The sequence below is a fragment of the Melitaea cinxia genome, chromosome Z, assembly GCF_905220565.1.
Source record: "Melitaea cinxia chromosome Z, ilMelCinx1.1, whole genome shotgun sequence".
Classification (NCBI taxonomy): domain Eukaryota; kingdom Metazoa; phylum Arthropoda; class Insecta; order Lepidoptera; family Nymphalidae; genus Melitaea; species Melitaea cinxia.
The window spans coordinates 8,929,958-8,936,846 of NC_059424.1; positions in this window are offsets into that span (position 1 = coordinate 8,929,958).

A 6,889-nucleotide genomic window follows, 5' to 3' on the forward strand; every position below is an offset into this window, starting at 1 on the left:
TAAGCTCTGATCCTTCTCCTTCCTGCACGGGGAAAGAGGCCTTTGCCCAGTAGTGGGTTATTACAGGCTGAAGCGATTAGCTACAAGTGATTATCAAGTGTGTGCTATATAAGATGAGTATCAATCCATTGCTCATCATAAAGAACAAATAAAAACATCAACTTTCACAAAGGTAAAAAGCATCTGAAAGAAAAGATACCAGGTACGAAGAGTTTTTATAACAATGACAGAAGAATTTGCAGTTTGAGGAAATAAAAAAGAACTGACTGTGGCTACAAATAGAGAAACAGGTGTATTAGGGAAATTATTAGAAAAACTAGTTCAAAATGCACAGGATACCAAACTACTAAATTTAAAACATACTGCAGAGGTTGGTAATTGAAAATTCTAGCAGCAAAAATTCAAATGCAAACCAAGGGATTGATATTTTTCCGAAAAACGCATACGATTTGACGTGACCGAAGATGAGAAAAAAAATTTGAAATACTCAAGTCTGTTCATGGATAAAATTTGAGTAGATTGGTACAGTTCCAAGCTTTTAAAATTATATATCATTTTATAGATAATTGCTTGCTCTACCGGTATCCACAACTAAAAAATTATTTATGGTTTTTTTTTTGTATTAATTATTAAATTCTCATCCAATTTAGATAAAACGTCTTCATTTATTGTTTGAGATAATACATTGGATCATTCTCGAAAACTTAGCAAAGATCCTAAAGCTTCATCTCGCAAACAACAGATTCGAGAGACTTTCGAGATTCAACAGATCAGAGACAGTCGAAAAATATTGCTTGTGTGTTCAATTTGACCAGGTTTTTACAAATTTCAAAAGAAGAACAAAGACGTTGGCCCCACGCGAAACAATTTTTTTAAATAACAAAATTTTTTACAGGACCAAATACTGTACAATTTCATAATCCGCCAAACTGCGTGACAGTTTATCGGCGGAATTAATGCTTGTCAACATATATTATATTAATTAGCAATACCCGTGCGAATAATTCGCATTAATTAGGTAAGTAAAGTTGACGTTGTTTCAAAATCAAAACTGATATATACCTATATAATTTTAATAATTAATTAATTAAAAAAATAAAAAACCATAAATATATTTCTAGTTGTGGATACCGGTAGAGCAAGCAATTATCTATAAAACGATATATAATTTATGTGTAGTAATTGTGAAGTTTTTTCTAAAAATGGAGGCAAACATCTTAATCTTAGGGTACTAATAGGTGTATACTAGTAATACCCGTGCGAATAATTCGCACTATATAAGTAAAAAAATTACCGACCATCAATAATGTTGATGTTGTTTCAAAATTAAGCCATATATATATATATATATATATATATATATATATATATATATATATATATATATATATATATATATATATATATATATAGTTTTAATAAATAATTAATTTACAAAAACGAAAGCAATAATATATTTTTTTTGTCGATGCCGGTAGAGCAAGCAATTATCTATTCAATGATATATAATTTATGTTGAGTGATTGTGAGGTTTTTTCTAAAAAGGGAGGCAAACGTCCTCTTAACGTTAGCGTATTATATTGATACGATTAATGACCGATATCGCTCTGTCTGGTAATGTGCGAGAGATATATTCAGTACTCGTTTGTTAAACAAAAACAGACTATAGCTAGTTACACATGGTAGCAGAGCCCCACCCAGGATTTTCCGAGTTACTCGAGCGGGTCAGAATAATAAAATAGAAGTAGTCTTGCACCTCGTGCAGTATTCCCACCATATTTTAATATAGTGTCATCGTTTAAGGCAGCCGGTCAGAAGAGTAACAAAAAAAAAAAAAAAAACGATCGATCTTGTCGTACTGACGGACGTACGAAAAAAAAAAAGAATCCTAGTGTTGTATTTAGTAGTTTTAGAACTTACTAAGTAATCTTTCAAAAAGAAACTTTCCTAGAACACAATACACATACGTGACTCAACGTCATTTTGTACTATTTTAATTGTTTCAAGATCTTGTCGAGGTTGTACACAGAAAGTTCTGCGCTATAGTACAATATTTAACGGTACATGTTTCTAAAAAATCGGCCTCATAACGCCCATAGAAACAGTTTTGTTCACAGCGAGAATAAATCTCTAACTAATATGGCTGCAAGATATATCTACTTCAATGCAATTATGTAACAATACCCATTTGCAGCATACACAGTTGCTGATACCGACATAAAGAATAAATTTACACGATTTATTGCAACATGACATAGGTGACGTCTGAAATAAATAAATTTTGAATTTAAATTTGACATTGAAACACGAAAAAGCACACAGTTTGTTGAATGTCATCGGATCTCATTTTGAGATCATTTAAATAGAAGTGACTAGCGCATTTGATGAGTAAGACGAACCAGTCATACATAGTCACCGTATAGTCACTATATATATTTTTGATCTGATTAATTCTGTAAGAAGTCAACATTATATAAATATCTACGTTGAAAGTATAAGTAAGAGATTATCAGCTTAAATAGTCGTCTCATAGAGATTACTGTAGAAGGTCAGCAGCACAGTGCATATTTTTCGTAACCTAATAATGGCAAGTGAGTATCGGCAAGATATCGTTACCGTACCGGTCGGTGCACAACATTTTTCAGTACTGTCATTTCGTCTCATAACAATCAAAATAAACTAAGTGTAACGATCATGTTGACGTTTAGATCGTTTTTGAACTCTTTCGAAGCGAGCAAGAGCTTTTATACTTGCAACACAAAGTTACAATTAGTTACACTTAATACAAACGTCCCTCAACTAGATAATGTACCATCTAACTTTACACAACATGTACGTACATGTGTCAAGATGGCAGATGTAGTAACGATGTAAGTGAACGATAAAGTTAAAAGGGTTTTTATTAAATTCGGTGAAAAAAAAAATACAAGTAAGTTTCCAAAAGCACCTTTAAGTGTTTATTTAAAAACTAGCTGACCCCGCAAACGTTGTTTTGCCATATATCTTATTAACCCCCTTAATTCCTCCCCATCCCCTAGATCTTAGGGGTATGAAAAATAGATGTTGTTCGATTCTCAGACCTACCCGACATGCACACAAAATTTCATGAGAATCGGTCAAGCCGTTTCGGAGGAGTTTAACTACAAACACCGCGACTCGAGAATTTTATATATTAGACTAGCTGCCTCGGCAAACGTTGTCTTGCCGTTGAACTCTATTTAAAAATAGGGGTTGGTGGTAGAAGGGTGAAAATTTAGAGATCTGGTGAGTACGGTGGATGACGGAGAACTTCCAACCCCAGCTCTTGTAACTTGGAGACCGTCTGCTGTACAGTATGCGGTCGCGCGTTGTCGTGTAGGAGCAGGTGATAGAAAGCAGCAGAGCCGAGCGATTGACCAAAGCTGGTTAGAGATATGCGAGCTTCCCCATTATTGTGTTTAGTTCTTCACAGTACACATCTGCAGTGATGCTCTTGCCGTTTGGTAAGAAGCTGTGATGAATTACACCGCCGCTAGACCACCAAACAGTTACCATCACTTTCTTAGGGGTCATTTTTCGTTTAGGGCATTGTTCGTTTAGGGCATTGTTTGAGTACTGAAAAAGGATCTGACCAACTAGCTGAGCGCTTGCGATTGTCGAATAGAATCCATTTTTTGTCACAAGTAACAATGCGATTCAATATGCCTTCGTTTGTGTGTCCGTTGAGCAGTGTAAGGCACGTCTCGACGCGTATTTCACGCTGGCGTTCATTCAATTCGTGAGGCACTCGTTTGTCGAGCTTCTTTACCTTGCCAATTTGACGCAAATGGACCAATATTGTTTTAGTGCTAACTTCAAAAGCTGCCACTAATGTAGCTGTAGTTTAAGAATCATCAGCCTCCACAATCGCCTTTAATCCGTCATTGTCAACCAACATTTTCGGCCAACCACGCGTTCATTTTTTAGGCCAAAATTTCCGGAACAAAAGCGAGAAAACCAATAACGGGTGGTACGATCGTTAGTAGTGTTCGCACCATAAACGTCGTTGATGTTGCGTGCCGCTTCTGCCGCTTTGCTACCACGATGGAACTCATACTCCATAATCACTCCAATTTTTAACATATCCATTATGACTAAAAACGTACTAATGCGATGTAAACAGAACGCTAACCATTAAACAAATGACTAATTATAAAAAAAAAGATTTCTATATTTTTAAAATAAAAATAATTTGAAATTCGAGTTCTTAGTGATATTTTTTAGTTTTAAATATACAGTACGACGAAACAGCAATTTCATAGGTAAAGACCCAATATAATCTTGAACCAAATACAAATATGCTTTACTTTTAAAGAGTGCTTAAAATGTTATAAGAATCGTACTAACACTATAGATGCGAATATTTGTGTCACTCTTGCACAATAAGTACTGAACTGATTGTAATTAAATGTACCAACACATGGATATTATACCAGATCCACAATAACAAATAGGCTACATTTTATCCCAAAATTCTACTGGATCCGTGAAACCGCGAAACGTATATAGTAGTTATGTAAAACTAAAGTCCAATAATATATATTATAAGTTATATAAAACTCAACCCCGATAATATATAAGTATAGTATAAGGCGATTGTCGTTAGTTACACTCAACTTATCGAGGAAACACGTAATAGTGAACTTGGCCTAGCAAAAGCCGACCGGTTGGAACATTGTAATTTGTACGTAACAAAGTAGCGCACATTTTCGTTTTTTTTTTTTTTTTTAACTTATTTATTTATTACAAAAAATAATTTCAAACACAATTATAGCGTATGTGATAAATAACAATAACTGGATGACTTTATTTTCGAGCAATATATTGATTATAGGTCGGGGAAAAAGTTTTTTTATTTTTTTATTTCACTAGGTCGATTTCGATTTTTCAATCGAAAGGTGGTGTGTTATGTGGTCCCATTTAAATTTAATTGAGCTTTGAGAAGTAGGTAGGTAGCTTTCGAGTTATATCTAACAATGCGTATTTACATGATTATTTTTTATTATTTTGATGCTTATTCAGGGTTTTGGATGTTTAAACTTGATGATGCTATGCTTGATGTTCAGACCTTTGCACATTTCAAACTTCTTTTGGTCGTTATCGATACATAAGATTACATTATGGCATTAATGCTTCTACAGAATTTTTTCAAAGAAATACGACAGATATTTTATTCTGATATAGAAGGTGTTTTAGTTTTCGTGGATGATATTTTAGTAATTTGGTGAAACAGAACAAATTCACAATCAAAGATTATTAAAAATCATGCAAAGGGCTAGCGAAGTTAATTTAAAGTTCAATAAAAATAAATGCAAATTTTCAGTTAGTGAAATATGTTTTTAAGGTATTTTTAAGGTTACATTTAGTAAAGAAGAAAAGTTGATCAAAATAAAGTTAGAGCTATTCTTGATATGCCATCTAACATCAAAAAATTATAAGGAATATTAGGAATGATTAATTACTTAGGACCTTTTATTGAGAATTTTTCAGATAAAACGAAAATTCTCAGAAATCTGTTAAAAAAGAATACTATATGGTTATGGGATGAAAATTGTAGTAAATGTCTTCAATCATTAAAGGAGGAAATAACAAAATCTCCTATTTTAGTACATTACAATACGAATATACCTCTTGTTTTGTCAGTAGATTCATCAAAGTCAGCATTACGCGCGGTTCTCATGCAAAATAAAGAACCTATTGCGTATAGTTCTAAAACTTTAACAGCTACACAAGAAAAATATGTTCAAATCGAAAAAGAATTATTGGCTATTCAATTCGGTAGTGAAAAATTCCATCAATATATATATGGTAATAAGGTAACTGATCATAAGCCTTTCGTTTATTTGTTTAAAAAACCATTAAATGATGTACCTGCAGGTTACAGAGAATGATGCTTTCATTGCAAGATTATGATTTAAATGTTATTTATGTACCTGGTAAAGAGATGTATATTTCAGACACACTTTCTAGGGCAGCATAAAAGAAAATTATATTCCTAATTATGAATCAGATTTATCTTATCATGTTAATTATTTATATTCTAATTTAGCAATTACTCAGGAATATAAAAATAAAATTTTAATAGCTACTAATTCAGATAAAGACTTACAAAAACTAGAAAAATGTTATCTAGAGAGATGGCCTGACAGTAAAAATAAAATAGATCCTTTATTAAAGTATTATTGGAATATTCAAGGTGAAATACATATTATTAATGCTTTATTGTTTAAAGGTGATAAATTAACTATTCCAAAATCAATGCAAAGTGAAACGTTAAGGAAAGTACATGAAGGTATTAACAAATCTTTAAATTTAGCTCGAAGTATTATTTTTTGGCCAAATATGAATTATAATAATATAAAAAATTTAGTTGATCAATGTCTTGTTTGTGCGAAATTCAAACCAAATAATAAACAAGAACCTCTTCAAAGCTATGATATTACAAAATTTCCATGGCAGCAAGTAGGTATTGATTTAATGTATAAACAGTGAGTCTCAGTGAGTCTTAATAACAAGAATAACTTGGTAGTTACTGATTATTATTCCAAATTTATAGAGTTAGCAATTTTAAATAGTCAATACACAGCATCTAATATATTATACAATTAAAGTCTATCGTTGCTCGTCACGGTATACCTATGAAATTAGTATCTGATGGGGGTCCTTCATTTAACGTTCCACGTCATAAATCGCCGCCATATTCTACTGTGAGCACTGGCGTTTTCGAGGTATGGTACTCGCAGTACTTTGATCACGTGATCAGTCAAAACCACTCGAGTGCCAACTGCCAAACGTCTTTTAAATAATACCTCTAGTGTCACAAAATTATAAAGTTCTGTAATTAGTTTAGATTAATAAATAAATAAAAAGA